The 14,130-nt window shown below is 56.5% G+C and overlaps 1 protein-coding gene across 3 annotated transcripts in view; it reads right to left on the reverse strand.

Moving 5' to 3' along the window:
* The window catches only part of LRFN5 (leucine rich repeat and fibronectin type III domain containing 5), a 57,692-nt gene extending 44,127 nt beyond the window's left edge, over positions 1-13,565 (reverse strand). The window contains exon 1 of one of the 3 annotated variants that reach the window (XM_083838148.1): positions 12,933-13,214. The gene's annotated coding sequence lies outside the window, so the exon portion shown is untranslated. Of the gene's footprint in view, positions 1-12,932; positions 13,217-13,352 lie in introns of those variants that run through there. The other 2 variants (XM_083838147.1, XM_083838146.1) reach the window with 2 other exon arrangements.
* Between the last annotated feature and the right edge of the window lie 565 nt (positions 13,566-14,130).

A 14,130-nucleotide genomic window follows, 5' to 3' on the forward strand; every position in this document is an offset into this window, starting at 1 on the left:
ATAATGTCAGGACAGCTTGGCATCACCAGCATGTGAAAACTCACCCTAAACATCAAGGAACTGCTGCTAAGCTGTGATTGACCACGGAGATCCCACGCTTCCGCTTCTGCCCTCCAAGCAAATGGGCTCAAATCTTACAATTTTGGGAAGGATTTGAAGAAGCTGCTTGAGCTTCTGGGAGAGAAGCAGCACACAGAGAGGTTTACATTTCAAGTTCTGTAGCCGAAGGCGTAAGCCGCAGGGAAATGAGGCGTGCAGGGTGCTGCACCCTGCGTGCTCTGGATGTGCACCAGCAGCCGGGGGTGCCCGCGGCCGGAGGGCTCAGCCGGGGCAGCTCCCAGAGGGGACGGAGCCAGGCTCCCCCCACACGGCTCCTGTCACCTCTTGCGGTGGACGACTGCATTGGAAGGACGCTGCCTGTGCCGATGGAGAAGTTGGGAAACCTGTACCTTAACCCCTTGTCTTTGAAGCCCGGTTGCTACGGTTACCACATAAGGGCCTCGCAGCAGCTGGAAAATCAGCATTCATCTCCCCCTTCACCCAAAAAAGTACACGCTTTCTTCCTGTGGCGGGTTTTTCTGTAAGGAGAGGCAAGATTTTGCGACGCAATATAGCACAAACTGGACAGAAACCCGCACTGCCCCCAGCCCAGCCAGGCAGCGATCACTGCGTGGGGTCGAGGCCGCCCCGTCCCCAGCAGTGATGGCGGGCGGGCGCCTCCGGCTTTTCTCACCTTGGCGGGGGAACAGCTTACTGCCCAGGCCTCATTTATTTTACCATATGTGCCTAGTTTGCTGCAAAGACAGCTGCCCAGACTACTAGCAGTTTGGGGCTTTCCTCCTGGCAAACAGTAACTGGCAGCCAAGCAAACTCCCTGCAAAGTGCAACCGAGAAAGTAAGTGCTGCAAAATATGGGCATGGCTTACAAGCCGTTCCTTGGTCCTCAGAGATTATTCTCTTGTGCTGTCGGGTGCTTATATTGTGCCAGCACTGCCAGGCTACATGAGCTGATTTTATGTCTATATTTGCATACACGTATAGATAATATAGGTATTTTCTCACTGTATTTGCATTCAACATATAACGAGGTAGGCATTACTTCATCTTTGCTGCAAATTCCTCATAATCTTGTCATAGGATTGCACGGAAAACCAGAGCGTGATTTTGACCAGCATCATTGTTTTGGATAGTGAAATCTACTGGTTGTTCTGGAAATCTCTGGCAGCCCAGAAACACCTTTTGCACCCACCTGGTCCCAGCTGCACGCTTGAGTTGGGCTGGCCATGTTGCATGGTACGCGTCTCCCTGGGAGCAAATTGCCTTTCACAGTTTGGTCAAACTGTGCTTTCTGAGCCATGCTGAACATTAAATACCCAGCCAAGCTTGAAAACATTTCATAAACGAACACTAGTAAAAATCTTAACAAATTCTGCTGTTTTAATGACCGCTCAGGAGTAACGCACACCAGCTAGTCAGTCATGCAGGTACAAAGGCTGAGTGCCTGCGTGCTGGAAGCCGGGGCGAGTCAGGTCCTGCTGCCTCCCGCAGCCCTGGAGGGACACGTCTCTTGTTCCTCGGCCGGCAAAGGCGCGAGGGCAGATGCAGCTGTGCAAGACCTGGCTTTCCCTCCCAGCAGGCGGCACCAGAACAGGCAGCACGGCTCATGTGGGGGGACAGCCGTGGCCACGGTAGGTATCAGTGCTGCCCCCACACCTTACCCAAGACGGCGCCAAGTGAGCATGGCGCAAGGGATGAGGAAATGGCTACACAGGGTCCGACTGAAGCTTTGCCTGTGCTCACCTCCTGCTACGAGCAGGAGTGGCCGGAGGCAGCTCTTAGGGAGACCGGGCATCCTGCAGAGTGACTCTCCCCTGGCTTTCCACCACCAGCTCTCTGCAAGCCAGGAGGAGCAACCAGAGGCGCAGCTATCTCAGCTTTTTAGCTCACAGCTATTCTCTCCAGCTTTTGGCACTTTGGTTCAGAGGCCAGAAGCGAGCTTGCTGCTGAGCTGCAAAGCAGAGCTCAAGACTCTGACCTGGCTGGCATCCACATCTTGACATCAGCAGGTCAGCCTGTCACTAATTGAATTATACCTGCATTACTTAATAAACAAAGAATACTCTCCACATTATTACAATGTAATCCTTTAATTGGTTTATGAGCACAAAGTCCCACAGGGAGTGTCACAAATCCATCAGGATGCCCTGAGCACTGCATTTCTGAGCTGGCGAGATAAGAAGTGTCGCACACCGCCGTTCAGCCCTGGGCTGAGCCTGCACGGAGCCGAGCCAGCGCCCCGCGCCGCAGCCACGTGCTGCAGAGCTGCGCTGCCGGCAGCAGCGAGCCAGGCCCCATGCCAGCCCCCTCCCAGGGGACGCCCCACGCTGGGGAGCCCCGCTCGGGGCTGCTCCCAGGGAAGCACAGCGGGACAGGACAGCATGCTCTGCCCCGAACTCCGTGTGCTCCTGCCTCTGACCCCCGTCCGGTCCATGATGTCTTACCAAAGCCAGATCTGTGCAACATCCCAGACGCACACGGTGTGGATATCAGCTCCTTACCACCCATCAGGTCACCCTGGAAATGCTCTCCTGCTACCCCACACCACTTGCTAAAAGAGACGCAAACCAAGGCTATGTCAGTGAAACTTAGCATGCTTAGACAAGGCACACGGAGGCTACCCTAAAAGCAACAGGATATCCTGCTTCATGGCGCCCTGCGCACACAAATCTAAGTTAAGAAACCAGCCTACAGCATAAAATATCTACTTTTGCATCTTAATGCTCAGTATTATTTGCAATCTCTGCACTGCTGGTCAGAACGTAAGTTGAAGATGGACACGGCACATGGCAGCGGGACAATGAGCAAGCCGCTGTCCCTGCCACACTGCATGGACGCAGTCAGCACACCACCAGATGAACGGGTGCTCTGCAGAGATGTTCTGGTTTAGATTTTCTGTGTCCAGCAGTAAAGGAGAAACACATTGCACCCTCAGAGTATGATTCTTCTGATTTATGTGGTAATTGTAATGCTTGTGCTCTTCACTCTCCTCTTTTATCCTTCACCTCTCTTCACATTCCAAATATAAATCACAGAAGCATTACTGACCATCAGGGAACCACTTGGGTATCTGGTTTCATGTATGGCCTGAATTTCAGATGGCAACTCTGCATTCTGAGAGCCTCTCATTCTGCCAGCCAGAATTTTGCTCCTAATTATTGTTATTTATTTATTATTATTTTAGCTTTCCAGATGCAATTCAAATACAGTCACACAGTCTATACACAGGCCTCTCTAATGCTTCTTAGTAGAAATTAAGCTTATTCAGTTGAGCTGTTTGCATCCTCCAGTGGAAGTGTGGAAGACAATAACACAACGTCTGTGAACAGCGAGGGGCTGCGATACTCAAACAGAGCTAACGCTGATCGTGTGGCTCGCCAACGTAAGCCATGAAAGGGCATTTACCTAAGCAGTTTATCTTTTACTCGTTTTTACGTATTCCACAACGCTACACTAGGAACATTCATTTATAAACTATATTCCTAATTTGTTCCCTTAGAAATCTATACAGTTGTCACACGTAACTAGCAGTCAGCTGTAACTATCCTTCTTTACCTACTACATCTTTTTCCATGGTATTTATCATATTTTCCTTCTATGAGAAGGGAAGGACATGGGGATTGCTTCAATACACAGAAGGTGTTTGTTTGCAGACTGCCTCTTAAATAAAACAAGTTGGAAACAGAGCGTCTGACCCAGGGCAGTAATGGGCAATAATGAACACAACAGAAATGTGAGCCCTGAGGGAAGTAACCTCCCATTTCAACAACTGCATCGAAATGTCTATAGGTCAGGCTGTTTGAACACAAAAAGCAAACTGAGGTGTGCTCCGCTTGTTTACTTACAGCGGAGCAAACAAAGCCCCTGCCCTGGACCACGGTGAGGGACGAACGTCCTGCGATTCAACTCGCCCAGCTGCCCACGAGCCCACACGCCACGCGGGGCGACGGGGCTGGTGCCCAGGGCGGTGCCGTGACCCAGGGGATGCGCTGAGACCCTGCACCCTCGCCGGGGCCAGGGCCAGGTCCTGGAGGCGACCCCACTCTCCGGCATCTGACATCCACAGGAGAGGGGCCAGTGCCCCAGAAGAGGCCAGGCCAGCAGCCAGCTCTGCCGCCTTCTTCTCTTGCGCCCACGGCACTGGGAGCAGAGCGAGCACAGCCCCAGCGCAGGGCAGAGCCGGGCCGGTGCCCCCGGCCCCCAGCCGCACCAGCCCCGCCATCACGCCCGGGGAGCGGCGCGTGGCACGCGACGAGGCACGCCCAGCACACCGCCCTCGCTCTTATTCCCCATCACGCCGGGGAGTAAGTCATCACTCAACACTAATGACCAATGCTCATTTAATAAGACCACCATATGTCATGTGAAGAAATGAAAACCTCCTCCTAAGGTGGCAGCCTCTGCAGAGATGTATTTTACTGTAAATCTGCCACCCCACACAGAGAACTGCACGGCACTGCGATTTATGACTTTCTACTAAATTTTTAAAAGCCAACGTTTCACAAGATGCACAACTCTTGTAGTGTTTCTAGCAGATTCTCCAAGCAGAGCAAGTTCAGGAACCCCCTCTTCATGTCTCTCCTGCTGCCCTGGGCAGGTGTCAGCTCTGCGCCGCACCCAGCGGAGGAGCAGGTCCCAACAGCACGCTCCTGTGCATGTGGCACGGCATGTCCGGTGAAGTCAGGCATGACCTTACATTGCTGAAGTAACAAGGCTAATAACAGCCAGCAGGGCCCCGAGCCAGGCAAGCCCTCAGGCATGCACTTCCTCTAGTGCTGTGCACAGTCCTACGGACTCTAAAAGGATTACTGCAACTAAACCTAGGTAAGTACGTTATGTGCTAGGCTGGATGAAGGACTACACTGCCAGCGTGCCAGGCCTCTGTGAAGGATGCAATGAGACTGGAAACCACGCTCAGCTCTTACACCAGCCAAACTCCAATTTGGTTCCAGTGGAAGTATTCCATTTTTATGGAGCTGCAATATGAGAAGTGATTGGAGTGCTAAAGTTTTCTGATATAATGTAAAAAAATAAAATAATAAAAAATAAAATAAAATAAAACAAAACAAAAACTGCCTTATGCCACTAGAACAACACAAAAGCATTGCTCTGAATCTCTTAATTGCAAAAACAGTTGTGGGGGCTGGGCTGAAGAGCCATTTAAGATGAGCCATTTATGGCTATTCAATGCAGGAAGGGGCACAGCATCTACCTGCCACCACACACATACGCTGTTAGGTGTATACCTGTTTTTAACAAACCATGAGCTGAAATATCTTAGTTCTACCTGGAACATGAACAAACCTCCTTTTCTTGGACAACTGAAGACACGCAGTACAGGACTAACCATATCGCCATGAGTTTTCCACTAGCCCACAACGGGAGGGCTTCTCGCTGCTTGCAGACACGGGGATACAGAGATGGGGAGGCGTATGTAAGGCGACTGTTGTGATCATCTGGAGTGAGAACGGGGGCTCCGTGCAAGGGAACAAGGAGCAACTAGAAAGAAAACTGCACCCCCAGAACTGGTCACCAAGTGCATCCCTTGCCACAGGCTGGGTGACAGGGACCAAACATGGTTTGGAGTGGCCCAGTCCATCACTGCTACAGCCAGGGCACCAAACGCTGAGCAGCCCAAAGAGGGGCATCCATGTGCGTGCTCTGCTCGCAGAGGCTGGGCCGAGCCTTTACAGTGAAACGTCACCTGGCACACTGGTCCTCCCCACGTGCACTCCACAATCCTTGTCTCCAGCACAGCACAGCTCTTTCCAGCCTGTGAGTCTGCTGCCTTCCCAAAGTTTCTCCCAGCAGAGTCACAGAATGGTTTGGGTTGGAAAGGACCTTAAAGATCATAAGGTTCCCACCCCCCTGCCATGGACAGGGACACCTTCCACTAGACCAGGCTGCTCAAAGCCCCATCACACCTGGCCTTAAACACTGCTAGAGATGGGGCATCCACAGCATCTCTGGGCAGCCCATTCCAGTGCCTCCAGACCCTCACAAAAATAAAGTTCTTCCTAATATCTAATCTAAATCTACCCTTTTAAAGTTTAAAGCCATTACTATCAGCCTTGTTCTATCACTACACCCCCTGACAAAGAGTCCCTCCCCAGCTTTCCTGTAGCCCCCTTTAGGAACTGGAAGGCTGCTATAAGGCCTTCCCAGGGCCTTCTCTTCTCCAGGCTCAACACCCCACCTCTCTCAGCCTCTCTTCATAGCAGGAGAGCTCCAGCCCTCTGATCATCCTTGTGGCCTCCTCTGGATCCACTCTAACAGGGTATGCACAGAGCTGATACACAAAGAGAAGCCATGGAGTTGCATCGTGGCACTGGGTTGTGCAACAAAACCTCTTTAGGAACCAAAGCCATAACCTACGGGGCTCAAATGCTGCAGAGTCGCAAGCTGCACTGTGAGGAAAGGTCCTCATATGGATCAACCCACACCACCTCCCCAGCCCCACCACAGACTATCCAAGAAGATTCCTGAACAGAGCCTGCTGGGACACGCTGCAGTTGCATATGGGCAAACACCACCACAGCCTGAACTGAGGCTTGTACTGCTCTCATCTGGTTTCCTTACACCCTGGCGGAGGCAGGCGCACAGCCCTGTGTCAGTGTGGAAGGGTCCTCTCGTGGCACTCTAGACCAACGCGAGTGGCAGCGCCTGCTCAGTGGCGCCAGCGTGCAGCGGAGCCGCGAGGAGCCCTGGCATGGCCGGGCTCAAAGGCAGCTCGGTGCAGAGCAGCTGAGTCGTGACCCGAGCAGGGGCTCTCCAGTGAAATGCCACGTCCTCAGCACAGCCACTGAGTCACAGCTGGCAAGGCGATACGTCCTGCTCGCCTTACTCAGATGCGCTCCCACGGAGCCTGGAAGGGGGCTTTACATCAAGTATTTTAAGAGTGTGTTGGTGAAAACAAAAACAATGCAGCTTTCCAGAGCACAGGCAATGCTGCCAACTGTATGTGTTTTCCTTTGCTGGGACAGACTGCATGAAATGGGTAAATCCTTAACTCTGGCTAAAACCTAGAAGAAATTCAACCCACGTCTCATCCACACGTAGCAGAAAGTCTCTGAATTACTGTTCAGTGTTGTTAGAGAAATCCCATGCCCAAATCCTAGGACCAGGAACATTGCCACCAGTGTGCTGAAAACACATTTGGGGGTTTCCTGTCTGTCAGACTTTTTCTACTACGCTGCTTCTTCCTTGTACGCCTTTTCCTTACTGCTGTATTACAGCTGGTGGTCAGTCTTCATGCTATGGTAGGTAAAGCGCTGCCACACCTCCCTGCTACAGGCTCCTGTGCCAAGCTCCGGCCTCTGGTCTCTGTCCCCCTTGGCCAGGCACAGAGACTACGCAAAACAAAGAATTACAATGACTTACCAAGGGAATATCAGATATGTGGCAACATAACAATGTTGAGGCAATGAAAACAGCCTTATGCCTCTAATCCAAAAAGCAATCCAACATGATCTTGACAGAGAAGCCTGAACAAAATCTTCAAAGGACAAAAAAGGCATTCAACTTTAAAGCAAAGTTACCTAATCACGTGTTTTCATGGAAATGTTTTGCTAAGAGTTCCTGGTGAGAAACTTCATCTGGAAGAGCAACCTCAAAAGCAAGGCATCAGGGAAAGGTTTCACAGCATCGGGAACCAGCTTCAAGCACTCAGAGTCACTCTGGCCACATGCTACGCAGTTAAGGAGGCCTTCACTGAGGGTTCCCATTAGCCATTTGACAAATCACCCTTTGCATTATTCAGCCAGCTCGGGACAAATATTATCTGCAGAGTGATTTAATCCCCAGGAAGGTGGAAGCTGCCACGCTAGCTAGGCCAGCAGCCCCAAGGCCAGGGCCAGCAGGCAGCCAGCACCCAGGGCCTGTGTGGACGCAGCCCCCAGGGCCAGCGCTGCCATCGCCCTCTGGACCGGGCACCACCTGGACATGCTCTTGGCCAGGGACCTTCCCCCAGGTCCTCCTCCCTTCAGACACCACAGACGCCACTACACACCTTTCTAAATTACAAGGTGATTTGTCAGCTAACACAGCTGCCATTGATTCCATGTCCCCCGGTCCTTGGCCGGGCAGTGGCCTCCAGGGCCAGGCTCCTGGCACCACGACCTTTCACCACATCACAGACCTCTGGCTGACAGAGCCTGGACCTAGGATTCACCACCTCCGAGGGTGGTAAGGCACTGCAACGAGCCGCCCGGAGAAGCTGTGGATGCCCCATCCATAGGGCGTTCAAGGCCAGGCTGGGACTTGGGCAACCTTATCTACTGGAAACTGTCCCTGCCCATGGCAGGGGGTGGGGGTAGAACTACATGCTCTTTCAGGTCCCTTCCAACCCAAACCATTCTATGATTCTGTGATTCAAGGGGCTGGGGAGGGCACAGTGCCTGTCCTTGGACATCAGGGCGTCAAACACCAGGCTCAAGACTTCTGAGAACACTGCTTTTACACTCCCTGTGCCCCACCTCCACGCCCTATGAATACCAGTTCCTCTCACTTCCTCTACGGGCTGTCTTAGTTCTCCAAGAACCATCAGCAAGAGCTGCCACAGAAAAAAAGATTACTGTTATTACTGTTTCATGATGGGCTGCAGGCCAGACAGACAGCCACATAATCACCACAACCCAATGAGGGATCCTGTTTGTTATCTGGGAACACATCAAAGGTCTCCATCCCTCTTCAGGAGCCCCACAAAACCCTCCCTACCGCAGGAGAAATGCACTCATAGATATGGACTCATCATTGCAATCGCTTTTGCAGCAGGCTTATGTCGGAATATTTATGATAGCCTGGAATTAGGGCACCATCTTCTACCCCTGGGTCTGTAACACCATTTCCAATACACGACCTGGACAGCAATTATGATTACTCTCCACCTCAGTACTCGGTGAGACAGCTTCCCAGACCAGCTCCTCCACCAGCAATTGCTCCCTGGTGCGCAGCACGGCTGGGCTGGAGGGCTGGCCACGGGCTCCCCGCTCACCGTCCTCCGTCGGGAGCTGCTCGGTCAGTTAACCTGGGGAGGAGAGTCCTGCTCCCATCGCTGTGAACCCCCCTGCTGCCAGGGGCAGGCGGGTGCTCCCCTGGGTGCTGCTCTGGAGGAGGGGAGGCCCCAGCACCAAAGCACCGGCTGGCTCCCTGGGCCCGCTACACACTCGCAGCAAATGAGAAGGTGCTTCTTCAATATTTTGTTTCCAGAACGACGTCTCAAACTTCGGCATACCAGAAGATATACCTGACTAACTGGAAGCAAATATTTCCTTTTCATTGCAAAGTACACATATATATTTATATATACGTGATATATATATATATTTGATATATATTTATAGAAGAAGTGGTTCACTTTTAAGCAACAAAACCCTGTACTGGTTTGGATTTGGCCTTAGAGGCTTGAGCATGTCTCCAGTAGTGCTTCTGTTCAACTACATTGCTTTCTGCTATCCATCTGCACTGACAACATGCTTTTACTTCCAAAGCATTTTAGGTAACTACTTCAAGAATAATTTTTATTTAAAACACATGCAGAGACATATCTCTTAGCACGAAACTCATCAAATAGTGTCAGCAAGCACATTTTAATAGCATAATATTGAAAAGTAATTTTACTACTAGCAAGAAAAGTCTGAAGACTGCAGAGGATATATTTAGATGTGTATAAATAGACAACACTCAGCAATGTCTGGTCAAAGGAGTACAAATCTTCCCTAATGCATGGAATATGCCTGGCCCAAAACGCTTCAATAGCACTTAGACAAGCCTTTTCTGTTTGGCTCAAATTCTGCCAGGCCTGTTAATAGCAGAGCTATTAGCATGATTTTCTGGACTGGTTGCTTGCTCAGAGAACATTCAAAGATTGTTCTATAAAACTGAACCTGTTACCACATCTGAAAGCATAGGAAATATTGATCAGCAATGGAAAGCCATTAGCTCTCCAGCATCTGACATATCGCCCTACACCCCAGCAGGCGAACAAGCTCTCCAGGCACCTTTGGGTGCTTTATCTTCCCACTGTGCTTCCAGCTTGCAGGCACCCTTGCTTGCCAAGACTGCACCTACGGGCACACCGGCCTCTCCATGAATTCTGTGGGAAACAATGCACACTAAGCCACCTGCAGTGGCAGCAGCTCACAGGAGATCTGACCGGGGAAGATCTGTTTCCTTCTTGCCACACTGTTCTGCTACATTTCTCCTTGGGTTCCAAACCGTTTTGCACCACACACTGAGGCAGTCCCGTTGTTGGGCTGGGGAGACAATCCCTGATCCTTCTTCCCCTGCCTTATGACCAAAGTCTACCTCCGTTCACCTCTGTGTGGCCAAATGGAAGCCTCTCTAGATGACAAGAGTTATATGAAAAATTCAAGAAGCCCCCCTACGAAACCATCCTGAATAACACTGCACCACAGAGTCCAGCCTTCTTCTTGATCATAAAGGGAAGATAAGATCACCCAGCCCTCCAGCACTCACTGAAACAGCACAGTTGGGAGTCCATTCCTGTACCTGTATGGGTTTTAGTAAACCATCAAACTGGTAAACTACCTCAAACTCGTGCTAGATGCCTGAAATAGCCAGGATATATTTCCACTGACTGCATTGCCATGATAAAACTAGTAACCGCTCTTTCAGAAATAAGCTATTATGTCAAGGGAAGCTTCTTAGTAAGGTTTGTGACTTGAGGCCTAGCTGGCAAGCTTGGGTATGCATTTTGATAGTCTTATGCATTTAAATGCATTTACTATGCATTTAAACAAATGCACGATCCCCTGAATACAGTATATATTTAGAAATTTACTTCAGAAAGGTGTTTGGGCACTGACAGCACTCTGTTGTATGGTTCTTCTTACAAAATTGAACCTGACACCCAGATCAGCAGAGTCCTTGTTTTGGAGCACACCAGCTCCAGTCCCCCAGGACAGACCTCCAGCAGCACTGCAAAGTCCATGGGCTGGCACGAAGGTGAAGCCCATACACGGCTCACAGCTTTGGGGGAATGTCTCTAAGCTAACGGGGGTCCCAGCCAGTGGCCATGAGGCACCGTAAGGCATGCGCAGCCCTGAAAGTCCAGGTGGGCACCATGCTCCTGGAAACATCTGCAGACAGGATTTGTGCTGTCAGAACCAGCTGAGACCCTTCCGCAGAGCAGCAGCAGGCCCTCAGACGCACAGCTATAACCAAAAAGGCCCAATTGACCCAGGGTGGATCCATCTCATCTCACAGGTTTGTTGTCTGGCCACGTTAGCTTGAACACATCTGGACATGCCACACTCAGCCAAGGACAATCAGAAGGAATGCACTGACACGATGTCACTCTGGGGACATGTGAAATGTAAGCATGGATGGGAAAGATGTCCGAACAGCAAGATGACCAAGGCACAGGTATCCTGGCTCCAGGACGGTCAGCTGGAGGCTGCAAGGGGCTGGACGTAGCTAGAGACACCCAACTTTCCCACGCTCAGTTTGGGGGACTGGTCAGGTTACGTTCATACCTGCAACTGAGACCAGCAAGTCCTGCTCCAGACACTCCATGCAATGACAAGCAGTGCCTGTCCCAGAGACATGACAGACCAAGCTAGACAAGGAGACAAAGGTTCAGGAGAGGAAACATTGCTGTCTTGCACCACAGAAGGCAATGAGAGAGGGCAGTGCTCACGTTAACTCTCATGGCAGACCTCGGTGGGTGCAGATCCTGCGCCTCCAAGCCAGCGCTGGCAAGCACCAAAGGAAGGGGCTTTCAAAAGCGCTTCCAGCCCAGCCACGCCAGTGCCCCCCTGGGTGCGGCAGCCCCCGAGCCAGCCTGGCTGTGCAGGCTGCCCCTCGCACGGGCCCCTCCTCGGCTGCGGCTGCTCCCTGGAACCAGGTTTGTTTGCTCCTGACATCAACATGGCTGCAAGGTTTCCGCTGGCTCCTCTACAACTGTTGTGCCGTCTCCCCGAGCGGGAACCTTCCAGCAGCAAAAAACGTTTCTCTTGTCCTACATTTGCTCTCCCGCAGACTAGAAGCGCACGCTACGGACGGGCAGAGGGGAGGGGAAGGGACGGCAGCACACGCATATCCCGGGATGCCGGGGACAAGCGACAGCCTTCCAGGACTGCGGGGCGAGGAGCCAGGCGTGCGCCCGGGCGAGGGCAGCGGGACGGGGCGGCTCCCGGAGCCTCCCGCCGCGGGGGCGGGCGAGAAGGGGACGCCGGAGAGCCGGGGGCCTCCCCGTCCGGCCGCCTTCCCTCCGGAGCAGCTCCACACCCCGCGGCCGCAGGAGCCGACGGGGCGGCGGCACAGCCCTCGCGGGAGCGCCCGGGGGCCGGGGGTGCTCCGAACGCGGCCGCGACCCCGCGGCGCCTCCGCCGGGCACGGGCAGCCCCGCGGGGGCGGACCCGGCGCGGCAGCGCAGAGCTCGGCCCGGCCCGGCCCGGCCCGGCCCGGCGGTGCCGGCGCTCCCCAGGCGGCGGCAGCACCGCGCCGAGGCGCGGAGGGGGCGGCGGCCGCCGCGGCATCCGCGGCCCTGCAGCACCCCCAGCCGCGGGCGGCCGCCGGCGCCGTCCCGCGGGCAGCGGCGGGAGCGCGGCCCGGCCCAGCCCGGCTCGGCTCGGCCCGGCTCGGTTCGGCCCGGCCCGGCCCCGCCCGGCCCGTCCGCGGGGCGCCCGCCCCGCCCGCCCCGCGCAGCCCCGCGGCCGCCGCCCTCCCGGGAGGGGCGTCCCGGGCGCCGCCGCCAGCCCCGTCCCGGCGCCGCCCGCCGCGCTTTGGGGCCAGCCCTGCCCGGCCGGCCCGGGACCCGCCGCGGCCGCCCTCCCGCGCCCCTTCCCCCGCGGAGCGGTACCGGCGGCTGCAATGCAGATGGGGCCGGGCTCGGCCGCCCGCCCCGCGATTACCTGGTGCCTCCCGGGGAAAGACGGCGTCCGGAGCGCTCCCCCTGCAGCTGCGGCCGCGGCCAGGCTCCGGCGGGGCGTCAGGGTCTCGCGGCAGGCAGGCCGGCCGCCTCTCTGCCCTGTGCCGGCGCTCAGCAGCCGCATCCTAGAGCGGCTCCGCGGCGGCGGCTGCCGGCGGCCGGGGCGGGCAGGGCAGCCCGCGCGGACGGCCCCATGGAGCGCGGCGGCTCAGCGCGGCGCGGCCGGCGGCAGCGCACATGCACACGCGCGCAGCCCGCGCCGGGCGGGCGGGAGGCGGGGGGACGGCGCGGGGCACGCGGCGGCGCAGCCCGCCGAGCCCGCTCGCATCGCCCCGCCGCGGGCAGCCCGCTCGGCTCCGCGCCGCTCCGCGCCCGCCGGCCGGCCGGTGACCTTGCCGTGTACCTGCGCCAGGTTAATCCTCGCCGAGCGCTCTCGCTCCGCGCCCCGCTGCGTAATCCTGCGCGCCGGGGCGCCGCCGCTGGACGCACGGACGGGCGGGCGGACGGGAGGGGGGTGCGGGCGCGGGGCGCGGCGGCGGCGGCGGCGGCCCCGGCGCCTCCCGGGGGCAGCTACGGCGCAGCGGGCGCGCAGCGCGCAGGGGCGGCCGGCGGCAGGGCCATGCGGCTCCGCGCCGCTCCGCGCCGGGCGCGCTCAGGCGGAGCAGCCGCGGCGCCGGGCGTTGCGGCGGGGCAGGGCGGGGAGCTCGGCGCCCGCGGCTCGCCCCTCCGCCGCGGCCGCTGCGCCCATCCTCCGCGCCGCCGGCGGCCGCCCGGCCCCGGCCCCGGCCCCGGCCCCGGCCCCGGGCAGCCGCGCCGCTCGCTGCAGCATGGAGGCAGCCGCCGCCTCCCCCGCGCCGCGCCGCCGCGCCGGGGCGGGCTGGAGGAGCCGGGCGCCTCCCCGCCCCGCCGCACGCACGGCTGAGCCGCAGCCGCCGGCCGCCGCGCAGACGTGCCGCCGGGCGGGGGAGCGCGGGGCGCCGGCACGGGACCCGGCACCGGCACCGGCGCGGGACCCGGCACCGGCGCGGGACCCGGCACGCTTCCGCCTGCCCGCGGCCCCGCGGCGCCGAGCGCGGCCGTGCCCACGGGCGCTGCCGCCCCCAGCCCCGGCGCGGCGGAGGGCGCGGGCGGCGGCGGCGGGGGCCGTGCGGTGCCGGGCGGCGGGGGCCGCCGCAGGGCGC

Source organism: Anser anser (assembly GCF_964211835.1).
Source record: "Anser anser genome assembly, chromosome: 5".
In the NCBI taxonomy this organism is placed as follows: Eukaryota; Metazoa; Chordata; class Aves; order Anseriformes; family Anatidae; genus Anser; species Anser anser.